The sequence below is a fragment of the Rhynchophorus ferrugineus genome, unplaced genomic scaffold, assembly GCF_030347505.1.
Source record: "Rhynchophorus ferrugineus isolate W39M unplaced genomic scaffold, kcgeb_rfMv2 rfM9, whole genome shotgun sequence".
Classification (NCBI taxonomy): Eukaryota; Metazoa; Arthropoda; class Insecta; order Coleoptera; family Curculionidae; genus Rhynchophorus; species Rhynchophorus ferrugineus.
In genome coordinates this window covers 8,014,685-8,034,709 of record NW_027472588.1, presented here as the reverse complement: position 1 = coordinate 8,034,709, position 20,025 = coordinate 8,014,685, and the positions used below count along the sequence as shown (strand labels likewise).

The window sequence follows — 20,025 nt, the reverse complement described above, 5'->3', positions numbered from 1 at the left end:
GCCCTGAATGCAATTTTTTATTAATATCTTAGAACTTCTACAACACTGCTGCTTGAACAACTATCTGCCCGTGGGAAATAAGCATTATAATATGATTTCAGTTATACAACATAACTCTATTGACATGTAGAAGATCGCTTTAGTAAGTGATCTGCTGTACAAACTTATAATCTAAATCTTATTCTAGATACTATCCTAACTTATTCGAAAGACTATTCTAACTTATTCTAGATATTACTTTATCTCACTCTATGCGTCTGTCAATCAGTTCGTATGGCAGTTTACGTTTCAGCCTACGCACTTCTCTGTCATCGCACACATTTAACTGTTTGGTGAGTGCATTGGAATGTACTAACAGTCTTTCGGAATACTTCGCACTAATACTTCGAATCACACTCGTTATGGGCTCTAAGGGAATATCGCACTGAATCAATTTATTGGACACGTAACATGGGGCATCAGCGATGACTCGCAACACTTTATTCTGGAACCTCTGGAGGATATCTATGTTAGATTTTCTAGTAGTATCCCACAGTTCAATACTATAGGTCCAAATGGGCCTAAGTATTGACTTACACAGGAAAACCCTATTATCTAATGATAATTTACATTTACGCCCTATCAGCAAATACACTCTGTTTAGTTTAAGCCCAAGCTGTTTGTCTTTTGTTACTATATGTTTTTTCCATGTTAAACGTCGATCAAAATGCATTCCCAGATATTTAACGTTTTCTGCTTGTAGGAGTTTATATTTAATTATTTTTACTGAGGGACCAATTTTACAAAGGGTGACTGTCACATGGGTAGATTTTGTCTCATTTGCTCTGATACGCTATGTTTTCTGATATGCAACCACAATTCGACTTTGTTAAGATGACGATGGAAGTTTCCTGTGGCTAATATTGTATCCTCGTGTGATGATAAAACCTCTGTATCGTCAGCATATGTTGCAACAGTAGTGTTTTTTGAAGTCGACTGTATGCAATAGATTTAACAGTGGAATAAGAAAACTGCCCTGCAGAATGCCTGAATATATTGGATGCAGGCCAGTGTATTCATCACCCTGTTTCATAATAAAATGTCTCTCTGTGAGGTTTAATTTGAGTAGTTGTATGGGGCAAAAACTTTTTCAATTTAACATACAGTCACCTTCGAAGGCTTGAGATATATCGAGAAATACAGCGGAGCAATATTTTGTATCATTTATCATTACCGAGTCTGACCATGGGTCTGGTGGCTGAGAAGGTTGGATCTTTTACCCTTTTCAGGCAATTGCAGCATTCTTTATTAGATGGAGACGTGCCCCAGCAAATAAAAATGTAAAATTCTCAAACTCAAGAGATCATAGTCACCTAGTTTAAAGTGTTATTGATATCATTCGACCGTTTTTAATCTCCTTGTAAAATAACAGGGAAATACAGTTCGAGATGAGCAATTTTTATATTTGTATTTCAATTACGTATTTCAATTACAAGTAATTCAAATACTGCCCATTAACACATAATAGCAGCTGGATAAGAGACATGAATAACTTTCTTACATGATTTGAGTGAAAGATTGATCATTCTTGAGTTATTAACACCTAATTTCTAACCAAAAATAAAAAACAAGTATTTTCAAAATACGAAAAGACTTTCTTGTCAGCAAACGTATATATTCAAATATTTCGCATATGATTATTGAAAATTCCCATCGCCACATTTTCGACTTTATAAAGCCTGTCGCGTGGGCCAATTCCGAATCTTTCAGCTCTTTTACATATTTGATATCCCATAGGTAGTCATGTTAGAGTTTAATGTAGAGGGATTTTACTTTTCTCCGCTCACGTCTCGAATATTGATGCCAAAATGGAAAAATGCAAAGGAAAATCCATATTTACGTCCATACAATGCATGTAATATATTTACAAGGTTCCAATTGGAATGTCCCAGCGATGCCCTTATTCAGTTCCTAGATGTTATTTAATTTTTTATATTAGATGATACATGTATTTTTGTCAGCGATATCTGTAAAAAAATACTTAGTTTCAATGTAAACAACTGTTAGAAAACATAAACTCGAGAGTTTTGATATATATCTACATGACATATCAATTTTTTATTTACTAATATTGAGTTAATCACTGTATACACATGCTAGTCATAGATCATCGTTTGGTTTGCAGAATTATGCGTCTAAAATCAATCAATCACATCTGAAACCTTACTGTGACTATCAACAATATATCACCAAACATTGTTACTTACGAAGATGCCAAAAATTGGACCAACTGGGTCTAAAATATGTCGTAAATTAGCAGGTAGTCATGAACATGGCGTGATATTTGATTGAAACAAATACGTTCTACGAATTTATTTAAATAAGTCATAGAGGAAAAGGATTTCTAATTCTAGTGTATCAAATCTCCCAATAATCAATTAATCAATCAACTTTCTGATTCCTCAGATGTTCCTCTAAAAGTTATTAGAGAAAATTCAAGTCCCAACCATTTCAATAATAATTATTTTTTATCTTTTTATGATATGGAATAAAGTTTAATGTTATGAATTATAACGTTATCTTTTCCATATTTTTCTTACAACAATTTAGTTGATGGGTTAAACATGATAATGCCGCCCAATTCCTTTATCGCCTTCCTCGCAGCACACTAAAGACACTTTAGTCCAATAATATCCACCACCAACGTTATTTTCATGAAGTTCAAGCCCATATTAATCAAAATCTAGCATAGCATGATGTCTCCACTTATCAACTAATGTTTATGCTGCCACAGATTTATGAAACACTGCAAGTCAACTCAGCACCGGTACATATACACTATATTTAAGATGAGATGTTAAAACTCCGCATAATGCCATTGGAATTATTAAATAAATCCCCAATTAATGTGATCACTCCCCGCTGATTGGGGAATTCCCCACAAGTTGACAATGCTGAAAAGGATATTCAAAAAGTATTTTACGCGCTATATTAATATTTTATCCCTACATCTTGGTTGTAAGATATACACTCATATCAGGCTATATACACAATAGATTACCTATATATTAGACAAATAGAAAAATCAGTTTATATTTAACATAACTTATAAACTAATTTAGTCTCGAAAACATCCCCCAGCTTATTCCTGAAAATCTGCATATGAATGGGAAACAATGTGACAAATCAATAAAGCCCCGAAAAGGGAACTACTTACCTTGCAGAGCTTCCACAATCCTCTATGCTTTTATAGAAACTTTCTATCCGCTCTTAAATCCTTATTCCTTCTAATAGCTATATCGGGCTAATGTTCCCTTTTTCCTTTTATTACCATACGCTTTCAAAAGGGGTACTGAATCAAATATAATATTGCGATACATTATATGAGATAAATTTAACAAAAGAACTAGGATACGGTTCTATTATATGGAATAAAAGAGCTGTAAGATACTAATAATGCGAATAAAATTTTTTAAAATCTTTTAACTAAATATCTCGGTGAACTTTGTATCATGCAGATATATCTTTTAATAGAATTATTTTTACTATAGTCCACCCAATCTTTCCATATTTTTTCACCATATAAACCATACCATAAAATTAGCCAAATCGATCCAACCGTAGGTTGTCCAAATAAATATAAAATCAAATAACAGGTCAATTTAAAGAAAAGTCCCCGGCCTACCACAGAGATGGTGCTACTAGAATTAAATCCATATGTTTATTAGTTAGTTCTAACCCTCAAAAGATGAAAATCAACCATCAAGGATTGGTATGCTAAGTTTAAACGTGGTGAATTGAGCACCGAAGATGGTGAACGCAGTGGACGCCCACAAGAGGTTGTTGCCGACACAAAATCCACAAAATGATTTTGAATGACCGTAAATTGAAATTGAATAAAGTAGCAGAGACTCTAAAGATATCACCTGAACATGTAAATCATATCATTCACGAATATTTGGGTGTGAGAAAGCTCTGTGCAAATTGGGTGCCGCTCGAGCTCACTTTTGACCAAAAACAACGACAATTTGATGATTCGGAGCAGTGTTTGAAGATGATCAAGCGTAATAAACCCAAGTTTTTGCATCGATATGTGACAACGGATGAAACATGGCTCCATTATTTCACTCCGAAGTCCACTCGACAGTCATCCGAGTGGACTGCACACGATGAACCCGGTCCAAAGCGTAGGAAAACGCATCAGTCGGCTGGCAAGGTTATGGCGCTGTATTTTGGGATGCGGATGGGATAATTTTCATTGATTACCTTGAAAAAGGAAGGACAATCAACATCGACTATTACATAGCGTTATTGGACCGTTTGAAGGACGACATTGCCGAAAAACGGTCGCATTTGAAGAAAAAGAAAGTGCTGCTTCACCAAGACAATGCACCGTGTCACAGGTCAGTGAAAACGATGGCAAAATCCATGAATTGGGCTTCGAATTGCTTCCTCATCCACCATATTCTCCAGATTTGTATATATTAAGCTACTTCCTAAAATTATGTTTATATTACGTTATGAATACGTTTTTTTAGACAGAAATATTTCTACAGGAGATATCCTCAGTTAATATGGTAAAATGTGGATAACCCAAACAAAGCAAAACCAACTTCGAAGAAAGAAATCAGTAAGTTAATAAAAGTGAGCTTAATCAAATCATGTAATAAAAAAATTTTTACATCAACTTTTGACAGTCACACTTTGTAAAATTCGTGCTATAAAATATGAAGAGAATATCGACCGTTCAAATATCATTGCAGAAGCAGAACTTTTTTTTATTACTCTTCGTTATTCCACTCTTCATTATTTCTTATGTCTATATTATATATACATGGCTTGTAGAAAATCACTTCATTAAGTAATCTTCCATATAAATATTATCTTAATTAATTAGTCTTATTCTAAAGCTTATTCTAAAGTCTACATATGTCCAGTAATCAGATCAGGTAGCGATAAACGTTTTAGTCTACGCACTTCACTATCACGTCGCATATTTAGCAGATTAGCGAGTACATTGAGATGATACTGACACTCTTTCGAAGTATAGAATATCGCGTTGTATCACTTTATTTGAAATATAGTACGGAGCATCAACAATGGCAAGCCACACCTTATTTTGGAACCGTTGAATGATGGATATATTAGATTTGCTAGCGGTAGCCCATAGTTGGATTTCATATGCCCAAATGGGCTTCAGTATAGACTCATACAGCAATATCTTGTTATCTGATGATAACTTGGATTTGCGCCCGATGAGCCAATACATTTGATATAATTTTAGTCCCAGTTGTTTCCGTTTAGAGAGTATGTGCTTCTTCCAGATTAGGCGTCGATCTAAGTGCATACCAAGATATTTAACATGCTCTGCTTGGGGGAGTTGTTGATGATTGATTCTTCATTAAACGTTATATGCGTGGATTTTGTCTCAATAGCTTTAATGCGCCATGTCTTCAACCATAATTGTATTTGCTCCAGGTGGGTTTGTAGGTTTATTGATGCTGTGTCTGGATCTTCATGGGATGCTAAGATTGCTGTGTCGTCTGCATATGTTGCCGCAGTAGTTATTTTTGTGGTGGGAAGATCAGCCGTAGAAGCAGAACTGTGAAAATATTGGTAAAAGTCCAAGAATATCAATTCGACCTCAAGAACAACAACTTCAATAACATCTAATTATCGAAAAATGACAGGTGTGTAATTGATTAGTAAGAACTAGATGAATTATTGGACCACCCTACGTGAGGCTAGTGAAGTAATATCTATTGAAAGTGCTCGATATCGTAATGAATAGTTGGGCTCTTTCCACCTAAATTGAAATATATCACTATGAATTGATTTCTTGTGCTTTCAAGTCGATGGTACATACCATAAAATCCGTGATACCCAAAACAAAATAGCCATGGCACTCTAAAATGTTAACTAATACTCTAGATTCTAATCAGCAGAAATGACGATTCAGTAAATTTCTGATTATTTTGTATACTTAAACATGAAATGAGAACATTAAACGAAAGACGAATTATATAACAAAACAACTACTAAACGTTCCTATTTTCTCCAAATTGTCGCTTTTGGAGACGTTGTTTGTACCTCATAAATTATCAAACTACATAAGTCCCCTCTACGAGCAGTCTAAACTACCTAACCTGTTGAATGAAATCTCCTTTCGCCTCTTACAGCTCGGCGTTGTAAATTTTTATTAATGTTAACAAAGCAACTTTATCCGTTAAACCATTCGAAATGCTTCGCGTAATAATCCTTCACTAATTCGACAGAGTTTTAGTTTGCAAAATGTTATTTTCGCGCCTTTATTGTAGAATGATCTTTATTAAAAGCTTGAAACTTCCAAATGATTTATAATTAAAAATTATTTAAAGGTAATACATTGATTTATTAAATAATAACAAAGCTTTGTATAATAAGCTTGGAATTATATAATAACTATATTAAGCATAAATTGTTATATATTTTTAAGATGATGTCATTCTTCCAAGAATTCCTGTAGTTATCTTCTTTATAAGAAATGAAATGGCTGAAAATCATATAAATTAATGTTTCTGTAAAAAGGCAAAATATGTTAGAATACTTGGAGGTAAAATATTTTCAACAAATAAATTGAAAAAATATACGCTGAGAAAATGTCGCTTGGTCCATAGAGTTTGAGGCAGAGCATACAAAAATGGTAGCTGCAATCCACATAATAGAACACAGATTTAACTGTTTCAACTTTAGGGATAGCGGCCATATAACAGGTCAATTGAAAAGTCCCCAACCTACCCTACTTAAACACATTTTGGCAAAATTCGTTACTGTATGTATACACGCATCTTTTGAGGTTAGAGCTAACTTAAAAACATTTGGATTTAATTCTAGTAGCGCCATCTATATGTCAGACAAGGAACTTTTGAATTGACCTGTTTTCTATTTAATAGAATCATGTGGAATAATATAATCGACTTTAACTTGGAATCATCGGCTTTCCATAAAAGAATGCATCAGCCATACAAGATCACTGGGAATTTTAAGCCTTAAAGAATATTCAAGCCATGACGCCAGTTTGACAAAAGATTTTTGTTTAATTCGCCTTCTAAGCTCGCATCTTCATGGGATAATAAATGTTCGGATAGACGTCAAATTTGTTCCTCTTGAATGATGTTTTTCATCTTTGTAGCTTCAATGAAAGCGTAGATTTTTGATAATAAGCCCAGAAAACTGATTGGGTGGTATTTGAAGGGTCCTGATTTGTGTGGAGAATAAAAATATTCACAACAAAAAACTATTAGCTGGCCTATATAATATAATAAATACTGTTAATTGATGCCATATATTTAGCCACTTTGATTTATTATGTTGTTACAAATTAATTTTCTAATTTAATATGCAAAATGTTTCAGTTATTGTATAAATAATAATTATAATAGACACGTATTATTTTGTTCATATTAGTGTTACATGAAAGGACAATTTATGTTATAAATTTAAATTCAGTTTTCTCTCAATTATCGGGCCCATTATGTTAAATCGTCATATATAGAATTACGGTTGATGTTATTAATATTATTTGGATTGTAGTCGTTTTACCGCATTTATTACCCCATAATTATTAAAATTTTGGAAATCTGGAACATGTATCGTGCAACATTAAGTATGTAATACCCCTAATACCTTAATGATGTTTTAAAGAATAGTAATCAGATGAGGCTAGGTCTGGTTAATATGATGCTGGAAAACTTCCTATCTCAGGTTTGAGACAATCCTCTGAGTGTCAAGTCTTTAAGAGGCTTTCAATAATCAATTTGTGAATGAATGCTCAATTATTGATTATATATATATATATATATATATATATATATATATATATATATATATATATATATATATATATATAAATATATATATATATATATATATATATATATATATATATATATATAAATATATATATATATATATATATATATATATATATATATATATAAATATATATATATATATATATATAATGCCGGTATTATTTTAAATATCGAAATTATATTTTATTAAATGCAATTAAAAAAGCTTGGTAACTGTTCTTGAAATAGCTTTTGATATATTTTAATATCTTTTAATATATAGTAATGTGTGATAATACGTACGATGTTATTTTGAAAATATTGTCAAAAGTTAACTTTTAAAAACCTTATATTTACCTTATATATTTTTAAACTTATATATTTTTAAATTATTCTTGTTTCAATATTATATGAGAAACATGAAAAACTCAATAAATCGTGGTCTGTAAACCACTGTGCGATCACTAGTATTTGTGAAAATGGAAAGTAAATATGAAATTTTTACTTTATTTAAAAAAGTGTATTATTTGGACTTTTATACTAAACTTTTATACTAATAAAACGGTATAGTTACTTTTGAAATTTAATTACAAAATTTAGTTTTTATTCATTGGTAATATCCTATAGTTTCATAAAAATATTAAAATTACAGCCTATCTAAATATGTAGTAAACAATTTAATATGAAAAAATTGATGTTGTCAGGTGTGGGGTTCGAACCCACGCTCCCTGTCGGGAACCAGAGCTTAAATCTGGCGCCTTAGACCGCTCGGCCAACCTGACTTATATTACTTTATTCTATAAAGAGTATTATGTTAAAAAAATCTTTTCAATCAGCTTACTGGTCTTTTGAAACTATTTATTAACAAATTAATTAACAGAACATACAAAATGAACACACTACTTATGGTGGTACTATACAAGTGTTTGTGGTACCTACAAAATAATGAACTTCCATAATATTTTATAACAGGAAATGTAAGTGAAATTTACTTGTTGGCAAATATTGCTGTTACCATTTTCATGTCCTTTTTCGTAATATTGTCCTAGGTATGAGAGACCACTCAAATCACTGCTACACCTAAAGTTGTGATTGATCGAGCTATTTCTAAGATTACTTCCCAAAGATATAATTCAAACACATAATTTCAAAGTTTCCAGACCTCTCAGAAGCAACAGTGAGTTTCCGTCGGACCAAACATTATGACTTATTATGACTGGTCCTCCTGGTCCTATCGTGACCATGACGGATCCTCAAAATGAATACTTGGGCTGCTTTTAAGGATATCAGAGAAATATTTTAGGCAGTCAATGAAGGATTTCACAAAGACATTAAGGATATCGAGATAAGATACGAAGGGAAATGTCACGCCTCAATGATACTAAATTACTGTTTGTCGCTTCATAAATACCGTCCAGATTATTCGCACAAAAATCACTCGCTGGGAAAAAGAAAAAGGTTTTAGTGTGTGCTAGTGAACGTAACAGGTCAATTGAAATGTCCCCGGCCTGACACATAGATGGCGCTAATAGAATTAATCCATATATTTTTTAGTTAGTCCTAACCCTCAAAAGATGCATGTATAAATTTGACAGCTGTCGGATCATTAGTTTGTAAATTATAGCATTTTTAAGTGAAGCAACTTTTGTTATTGTGAAAAAATGGATAAAAAAGAATTTCGCGTGTTGATAAAATATTGCTTTTTGAAGGGAAAAATTACAGTTGAAGCAAAAACTTGGCTTGATACCGAGTTTCCGGACACTGTCCCAGGAAAATCAACCATCAAGGATTGGTATGCTAAGTTTAGACATGGTGAAATGAGCACCGAAGATGATGAAAGCAGTCGACGCCCAAAAGAGGTTGTTTCCATAGTAATACACCCGAGTTTTTGCGTAGATATGTAACAATGGATGAAACATGGCTCCATTATTTCACTCCGAATTCCAACCTACAGTCATCCGAGTGGACTACATACAATGAACCCGCTCCAAAGCGTGGGAAAGCGCAACTGTCGGCTGGCATCTGATTATGGCGTCTGTATTTTGAGATGCGCATGGAATAATTTTTATTGACGACCTTGAAAAAGGAAGGACCACCAACAGCGACTATTACATAGCATTATTGAACCGTTTGAAGGACGAAATCGCCGAAAAACGACCGCATTTGAGGAAAAGAATGCTCGCTGGGAAGAAATTTCCGTCCAATGAAGAGGTGATCGCCGAAACTGAGTCCTATTTTGAAGCAATGGACAAGTCGTACTACAAAAATGGTATCGAAAAGTTGGAGGGTCGCTATAATCAGTGTATCACCCTTAAAGGAAATTATATTGAATAAAATAAACTAATTTTGCCAAAAAAAATGTTAATAGTTTGTAAATAAAATACTATTTTTCAACTCCATTCCCTTCTATTTTAATGTAATAACTCGTTTAACATAGATATCCAAGTTATTGAGTAACGTATTGTCCTATGACAAAAATTGTTCTTAGAAAAAAAATATTTGCAGACTATTTCTGGCCGCATCTTGATGTTGGTCTCATATAAAAATATCGACGAAACAAACGTTCGCCATAACTTGATGTTTTACAAGCCAATAAACCCCACTGTGTGTACTAAATCCGTAATTTTGGCGAGAATCTTATTTTATGCGTAAATAAAACACTTGGCATCATATAAATGAAACATTATTTCGACTTTACGAGAAAAAAATATTTTAATTGTGAACTCTGAAACAAAGGGTTTCAGCTTTATTGTTCCTATTTTACGTCGAAATTTTACCGTTACCATAAAATGAACATTCGACTAAATAACACTGGCTTATGGCCATAACATAAAGCGTAAGGCTTTTATGTATATGTTTGCTAAGCAAATACACACAACAAGTTAAACCGGCAGTTGGCTTGAACACTTTTAGAACCTGCAATATTAATTTAAAGTATTTTAAAATGGAAAAATGTAAGATATATTTCGTTTTCCCTCGGTAATATCGTAAACATATATCAAACTAGGCTTGTTATATTCAATATCGAACATGTTTTCTATATATTTCAAATAACTCACTAAATTTGAAAACAACAAAATGTATTATCTTTACGTGAAATGTGGATATTTCTGTATTCTTCTTGTAAACAAATTCAATACAATAAATTATATTGAAATAACGGAAAACATATTACTATATCAAACAGAAACAAATAAGAATGTAGCTGTACACGACATGCTTTGCTACCAACTGAGCGTGAGCTATCCAAATCGATCAAAAGCATATATTTCAGCAAAAATACTAACTGAAGAATTACCCAAACTCCACTTAACTAAGGACACAGTAAAAGGATCCTGACGTGCATAAGGATCGGCCAGAACTGCTCATATGCATTCAAAATCACGTGTTGTTGTGTATGAGAGTTATGGTTAGAAAGTAATTTTTAGGTTAATTTGAACGTTTATAAAAGATTGTTGAGGTAATTTAATTATTTATAATTTAATAGAGAAAGTTAGCAGCATACAATTCAAAAAAAAATTGGAAAGTGTCCAAAAAAGTTGATTTATAAGACAATCATAAAGCCAATTTGGACCTATGGGGTGCAAATATGGGATTGCACTAAAAATTCAAATCAACTAGTCATCCAACGCTGTCAGAACAAGGTTCATCGATTGATTACCAATGCCTATCGCTACGTAACCAACGAAGAACTGCACGATGACCTGGAAATTAAATCGATTTGCGAAGTTTATTTTCAAGATTTCGCAAGATTCACAAGATTTCGCCTTGAAACACGAAAGAAGATTACTAAATCATACTAACGTGGAAGCAATACAACTGCTGAACAGCGCGCAGAATATTAGGAGATTGAAGCGAACCAAACAATACGAACTTATAGAAAGTGTATACCTTTAGTGTAAACTATAGCTTAAGTTATTATAATACTATAATTGAGGAATACATATTGATGTATTTTCTCTGAAATTAATGTATAATTAAGATTGTACTAAGCGTATCTAATAAAGATGTTATCAAACAAAACTATATTCAATAGTCGTAATCAGTAACGTTCGTGCGATATAACACGTATCCCTCCTTAAACGAGATTATATCGATGAAAAATGTGGATTAAATTTTTTTTTCCTTCTCTAGACAGGAAACTTATTAAGTATCCATCGAAAATAATATTAATTCGCAAAAAAATATGATATATCACTAGCAATAATAATTAAGTTATAAAATAATTAAAACATAAATGGGTGACATCATACTAATTATTGGAAATCAGTAAAAGGACATTAAACTCCCTTTATTAACAACAACACACCCAAGGAAATTACCCAGAATGTTTAGTTAGCGTTAAAATAACAGTGTTATAATTAAAATTACATTAGTGGATATTACCCGAAGTTTATATTAATTATTATTGCCCTATATTGTATAATTTTAATTACGGAACATTTTATCTAAATTCGTTAATTCCTATTTTATTAATATGTATTATTTGATATAAAATTAATTATACAGATAGTGCATAGGTCAGAGTAAACTTTACTGGACAGATATATACATTTTACATATACATGTTTGTATATGATCACTAAACAAATATTTTCGCTACGAATCATATCTAAATTAGTCGTAAAACTCCTTAAACTAATTATTGACGATATGCAACTCATCCTAGATCAGCAATGATTAGATCAAATTTAGAAATAAACACTCGACATTTGATTAAGAGGAAACTCTTAAAAAACGAAAATTTATCAACTAACAGGACAATTGAAAAGTCCCCGGCCTACCATAGTAGTTTTTTTGTTCAACGTAATTCCCTTCAAGGGTGATACACTGATTATAGCGACCCTCCAACTTATCGATACCATTTTTGTAGTACGAAAGGAAATTGTCGCGGGGGGCAGATCTGGAGAATACGGTGAATGAGGAAGCAATTCGAAGCCCAGTTCATGGATTTGCCATCGTTTTCACTGACTTGTGACACGTTGCATTGTCTTGGTGAAGCTGCACTTTCTTTTTCTTCAAATGCTGCCGTTTTTCGGCGATTTCGTCCTTCAAATGGTCCAATAACGCTATGTAATAATTGCTGTTGATGGTTCTTCCTTTTTCAAGGTAGCCAATGAAAATTATTCCATGCGCATCCTAAAATACAGACGCCATAAACTTGCCAGCCGACTGTTGCGTTTTCCCACGCTTTGGAACGCGTTCATCGTGTGCAGTCCTCTCAGATGACTGTCGATTGGACTTCGAAGTGAAATGATGGAGCCATATTTCATCCATTGTCACATATCGACACAAAATTTCATTCGCTTCGAATCCTGAATTCGTCGTTGATTTTGGTCAAAAATTAGCTCGCGCGTCAGCCACTTTGCACCCAAATATTCGTAAATGATATGATGACACGTTCAGTTAATATCTTTAGAATGTCTGCTATTTCACTCAATTTCAATTTACGGTCATTCCAAATTATTTTGTGGACTTTTTTTATGTTTTCGTCGATAACAACCTCTTTTGGGCGTCCACTGCGTTCATTGTCTTCGGTGCTTATTTCACCACGTCTAAACTTAGCGTACCAATCCTTGATGATTGATTTTCCTGAGGCAGTGTCCGGAAACTCGGCATCAAGCCAAGTTTTTGCTTCAACTGTATTTTTTTCCTTCAAAAAGCAATATTTTATTAACGCGCGAAATTGTTTTTTGTCAATTTTTTTCACAATAACGAAACTTGCTTCACTCAAAATGCTATAATTCACGAACTAATGACCGACAGCTGTCAAATTTATACACGCCATGAGCCATATTGCTAATGTTGGCTATATTGGCACAATGGTAAAGGCGACAGGAAGGTCTTCCTACTGTTGCAATAGTCGTAGATTCGAATCCTACTGGCTCATCGTCGTAAATTTATGCTTGTGTTTGTTTAACCTTTGTGATTGTACTTAAGCAAATGTGAAAATGCAGGTGACCAAGCTGGGTAAGACCGGATGTCTTCTGGAATGATCTCCAACTTGATCACTCGCCAGTAGGTAGGCTTACTGCCAATGACCGTAGTTCGGAGCTCACATTAAACAGTAGGATAAACCCTAGTTGATAAAAAGAGACTCCAAAATATTTAAAAATCAGCTTTCGTTTTCTTGAACATTATTATCTACTATATGATTTGTTAAAAACAGGATGTTCTTGTGCATGCGATTCTTATTGCTGATCTACGATGTTCCATAGGTTCATTCAGCCATTTTAATTTAGATAGTTCTCGAAACAAGCAGAACTGAACGTTTGGTGCGTTTAAGTGGGTGAAATATTAACGTAATATATATTATACGTTAAAGATATATGTGAGAAAAGGGAGCGAAAGTAAAACCAGTCCAAATTTAGAATAAATAGTTTTCTACAATTACTTTTGATTTAAACTGTTTTCATTACATTTAGTATGTTGAAGGTATAAAATAGCGTTCGAAAAAAACATAAAATATGTCCGTCTAAGGTCAGTTACTTCTGGAAACTTCTATCCTCTCCACATATCTATATTTTAATTGTAGACTGATTAGCAATGTTCTTCCTTTAATACATAGCCAAACTTGAACTACCTTTGCTATATAAATGTTTGTTCCGCTATCAACCAAGTCAGGATGTGATGGTGGAACCGGGGAAAAACCCTCAACTTTCATAGACACGAACAATGTTTTCACATATTTTTTTATATAAAATAATCAGTTATTAAGGTATAATATTATTACTAACTGATATGACGGAAGACATAACTCCTCAATGGTTAACAGTTAGATGATATTTTGTTAAATATGATGGAGACGTACAGACAACTTATTGTATACTTTAAAGTTATTTAGGAAAGCTGATGATGAATGATGCTGCTGATGATGATGTTTACATCATAGATTGCTTACGCTATCTAGGATCTGTTGTAAATCCGAAGGTACAATAAAACCATTAGATCCGAAATTGAAATCACTGCAAGAAACGACGATAAAATTATAACTTGAATATTTTATGGACAAAAAGTCATCATAAGGTCCCGTGCTTTGAGACAACAATAACCGAGTTTACTTCAAATATACGAATAATTTACAACCACAACCTTGGTTTGTTATTGTAATGCTTATATATTGATAAGCAATGTTATATTGCTTTATTTTCGCTTTTTTTCTTTTAAAATCATTTTAATATAAAAGATGTTTATAAAAGGTTTTTATAACCAAACATTTTCAACTTTAGTTATTAAATATTAGGTTAATTTTTTAATAATAATATTTATAATTGCCAATAACTAGCAATGTTGGAAATTTAAATCAACAACTTCTGTCGGTCATAGCTTTTCTGACCTGGAATAACATTAGTCTTCTTTTTCAAATAGCTTTCGATGATCTTGATCCCTGCTTTTTGCAAAGCTAATTTTTGCGATTCTTCCATTCAAAAGGTCAATTTCGCCACAGAAGAATCTGAAGTGTTTGTTCACCTTTTATTTTCACTTTCAAAGACACGCACAATGTTTTCATATATTTTTTGTCTAAAATAATCAGATATTAGTGTATAATATTATTGCTGAGCTGATGTGACTGAAGACACAACTCCTCAACAGTATTTTTTTGAATATTGTGGTGACGTACAGACAACTAATTGTATAGTTTGAAGTTATTTAGGTTATAGATTGTTTACTGTTGTAAATCCTAACACAAAATAAAATCAGTAGATCCGAAATTGGAATCACAGCAAGAAACGACGATAAAATTATAATTTGAATATTTTATGGGCAGAAAGACATCATAAGGTCCCGTCCTTTGAAACAAGAATAACGGAATTTAAGGGAAATCAATTCGACCGCAGCAAGAAGAAAATATAATTGTAACCGACAAAATTGCGACTTCGGAAAAAATTACGGGTAAAAGGGAAACGTAATCTTTGGGCCCGCATCGAGGAGGAATCGAATAAATGAAAAATAACCTTTCGGAACTTTTTAGTCGTGAAAATGGTAAGTCGGTCGTCACTCGCTCGTCTCGAAATGATTAATCGATTTAATATAAAACGTGGCTGTTTTCTAATTAAGTTTGGGCGATTTTTATTGGCGTCTTTCGGAAAGTTTCGCGGAAAGTTCTCGAAAAGTTCCCAATCTTTTCAATTGACGAAAATTTCGCCTGGCAGTTGGAACACAAAAAAATAATAATCATTTGGCGATAAGATAAATTATTACCTTTGCTAAGAAATGCGGATGATTGACTGAAAAGTTTCCGGTCCGACTAGTAATAATCAAGAGGTAGGTACTAATCTTCAAAAGATACGTGTCATAATATTTTAGGTGTCTGGGGTTTTCATTGGAAATATTTTTATTGTATTTCAGCCGCACTCAATATTATTATGGACATTGTGACTAAAATATCTCAATAAAACATTTATATACATATTGTATATTTTATTTCTCTCTTTTTAGTGTTATATATTTACTCAATAAATTACCCAGTTATTTTATTAAGTATTACAGTGGATAGATCAAGTAAAGATGCAGTATATCGTATGAGTATAACAGGGCAATTGAAAACTCCCCAGCGTACCATAGTAAAACACATTTTTTGGCAAAATTAGTTCTTTTTATTCAACATCAAGGGTGATACACAGCTCATAGCGACCCTTCAACTTTTCGATGTCATTTTTGTAGTATGATTTGTCCTTTGCTTCAAAATAGGCCTCAGTTTCGGCGATCATCGGCCTATTCATTCAACGAAATTTTCTTCCCAGCGAACATTATTTTAAGATCTGAGAATAGGAAATAGTTGCTGGGGGCAGATCAGGAGAATAGGGTGGATGAGGAAGGAATTCGATGCTCAATTAATGGATTTTTGCCATCGTTTTCACTGACTTGCGCATTTTCTTGGTGAAGCAATGCTTCCTTTTCAAATGCGGCCGTTTTTCAGGCGATTTCATCCTTCAAACTGTCCAATAATGCTATGTAATAGTCGCTGTTGATGGTCCTTCCTTTTTCAAGGTAGTCCATGATAATTCCATGCTTATCTCAAAATACAGACGCCACAACCTTGCGTTCATCGTGCTCGCTGTCCACTCGGACGACTGTTGATTGGACTTCGGAGTGAAATGATGGAGCCATGTTTCATCCGTTGTCACATATCGACGCAAAAACTCGGGTTTATTACGCCTGATCATCTTCAAACACTGCTCCGAATCATCAACTCGTCATATTCTTGAATGAAATGATGTACACGTTCAGTTGATATCTTTAGAGTGTCTGCTATTTCACTTCATTTCAATTTATGGTAATTCAAAATGATTTTGTGGATTTTTTAATGTTTTCGTCGGTAACAACCTCTTTTGGGCGTCCACTGCGTTCATCGTCTTCGGTGCTTATTTCACCACGTCTAAACTTAGCATACCAATCCATGATGGTTGATTTTTCTGGAACAGAGTCCGGAATCTGGGTATCAAGTCATTTTTTACTTCAACTGAATTGTTTCTACGACTTCTCATATGATATGGTTTGTGTTTAAAAAGCAAACTGAGCGGCTTTTGCACTGAACTACTTCTGGTCTTCCGTTACATCACTTCAGCAATAACATTATACACAAATATCCAATTATTTTAGATAAAAAAGTATGTGAAAACCTTGTACGTGCCTTTGAATTTTAAGGGTTTCCCTCGATTTCCCCAACAGATCCTGACTAGGTTCCAATGGGACCACCTCGGAAGTGCACTCTTTCGAATAAAAAGAGAATTTTGAAAATCGATCCATGATTAACGGACAAATCGCCGAACATACATTTTAAAAAAATATACAGTCGAACATAGAACCTCCTTTTTTTTCAAGTCCGTTAACTAGATATTCTGGATAAACCTACTATACTTTTTAATCAATTGAACTATGACTAAATCACTTTTTATTTTCTCTGTTATTTGATTTTTAGCGTACCCTTCCCGTCCAAGATTTATGCGGTGCTATTTCAAAACACTATCCGTATGTCGCTGGAACAAATAAAATAAACGAAACCACTACACATAAATTACACGTTCAGTTGGCATAATATTTCTTCGGCCTAAAAAATACCGACGCCCGAACCGCATGACTCTGTGTTTTCTTTTTATTTATCGCATAAACACCAACGTCATTTATTATCCTCTCCGCTTTGGAGGTTCTCGTTTGGGGATAGATCTTTTTTTTTCGTACAATAACGCTTTAAAATTCACCTGCGTTGATATCCAAGCTGCTTAAGTGAGACGCCGCTTTGCATTTTAAAAGAGCAAGAAAAAAAAGGTAACGAAAACACCGTCTATTAAATCCAAATAGAACATGTATTATATGCTAAATGTTGGCTTTGATGTAGATATTTTGCCGTTTTTTGGTGTGGCTCTTGAACATAGATGGTTATATAAATATGATAAAAAGTTTCTTTATCCTGTTTTGAATACAATGCCTCCATTTATATACCGACGGATCCTCAAACTCCATATTCCTATCGCTTTGCTCTGCGCTGGTTCTTTTTTTGTACATCGGAATATTAGATCTGATTGGTCAATCCTCCGCCGCCCGTACCCCGTGTTCACCGCGACAGTCCAAGGTTTATGCTGGCCCATGTCTACTTGTAACTCGCGAATGTAATAATCTCTGCCGAAACGGAAATTTTGATAAAATGACGGACTTTTTTTAGATAAAGTTGTGCACCCCCAAAGTTTTAAACCACACGCTGCCGCGTATATTCTTCAAATGTTCGTATAATTTTCAATAACAGGCAACGTTGCAGATTCAGATCCTTGTGCATGCTATGATTCTCCAGAATTAGACTCTTATATCTATAGCTGTTGTTGGTGTTGCAAGACGAATATTCTTCACAGTTGACAATCGGTCGCAGCTGTTCTGGCCTAGAATAACATTAGTCTCCTTTTTCCAGATCGATCTCGATTATCTTGATACGTGTCTTTCTCAGAGTTGTCTTTTTCAGTTCTTCCATCCAAAAGGTCTATTTCGCCGCAGAAGTATATGATAAATTCGTCCCCCTTTTCATTCAGTTTTCATTGTAATCTGTCTGTCTGAATTTGTTCCTCAACTATGCACTGATAGTCGCATTTTAAAGTAATTTCAATCATTTCTAACAAGATAAACATGAATAATTTATCTTAATCATCATATCTGAAACACCTCAAGCTACATATGTCCAATTGTAACAGTGTCCAGGTGTCGGATGGAAAGAGACTGATTTTAGTCTTGATTGTAATGTAATAGTGCCTCTCTTCCCTTCTTACAATTTGGGCGAATCCGCTACTACTTCAACTGTTGATGCCGCTTCCTGATTCTGATGATGAAATATTTGGGATACCAAAATTTACAATATCGGCCGGTCGGTCAATTGTAAAGACTTATATATCAAAACAAATTATTTCTCACCAATACGTAACTAATCAAACTATAATAAGATGACTGAAGAAGTTTAGTAAATATCAATGGTAATGTGCATCTTTAAAAGCTGCTCTCTATGTGCCAATACAGACAGCTGTCAGCAAAACTAAAATCAATAAACATCTAATACATTACTCTATAATCAAGCGATTAGCTTTAAATCCCACCTTCTCTTCTTGGTTTGTCTCTTCGCGAGCTCTTTGAAGTCTCATTTGTATTACCTAAAGATTAGTTTAGAATCAATGTTAAATAATTTATTAATGTTCGGGGTAAAACCTGTTACTCTTGCGGTAGAGTATTTATGAACGAAGTTCAATGTTTCTTAAAATTTGTTGTTAAGCTCAAGACTTTGAATTGTGATTCAATGATGTGTTCGGTTGTTTATAAATCGAATTGAAAAGTCCGCGGCCTGACACATAGATGGCGCTACTAGAATTAAATACATATGTTTTTTAGTTAGCTCTAACCCTCAAAATATGTGTGTATAAATTTAACACCTGTTGCGTCATTAGTTTGTGAATTATAGAATTCTGAGTGAGGCAATTTTTGTTATTGTGAAAAAAATGGATAAAAAGGAATTTCGCTGATAAAATATTGCTTTTTGACGGGAAAAGTACAGTTGAAGCAAAAACTTCGCTTGATGCCGAGTTTTCAGACACGGTCCCAGGAAAATCAACCATCAAGGTATGCTAAGTTCAGACGTGGTGAGATGAGCACCGAAGACGGTGAACACAGTGGACGCCCGAAAGAAGTTGTTACTGATGAAAACATAAAAAAATCCAGAACATGATTTTGAATGACCGTA

At 33.6% G+C, this 20,025-nt stretch overlaps 1 protein-coding gene and 1 non-coding gene across 4 annotated transcripts in view; one reads left to right on the top strand and one right to left on the bottom strand.

The window, feature by feature from the left end:
• The window catches only part of LOC143202192 (adhesion G protein-coupled receptor E2), a 325,024-nt gene that overhangs the window by 191,159 nt on the left and 113,840 nt on the right, over positions 1 to 20,025 (top strand). The gene's annotated exons all lie outside the window — the stretch shown is intronic.
• On the bottom strand, positions 8,510 to 8,593 carry TRNAL-UAA (transfer RNA leucine (anticodon UAA)). The gene has a single exon. It is a non-coding gene; the product is annotated as a tRNA-Leu (tRNA).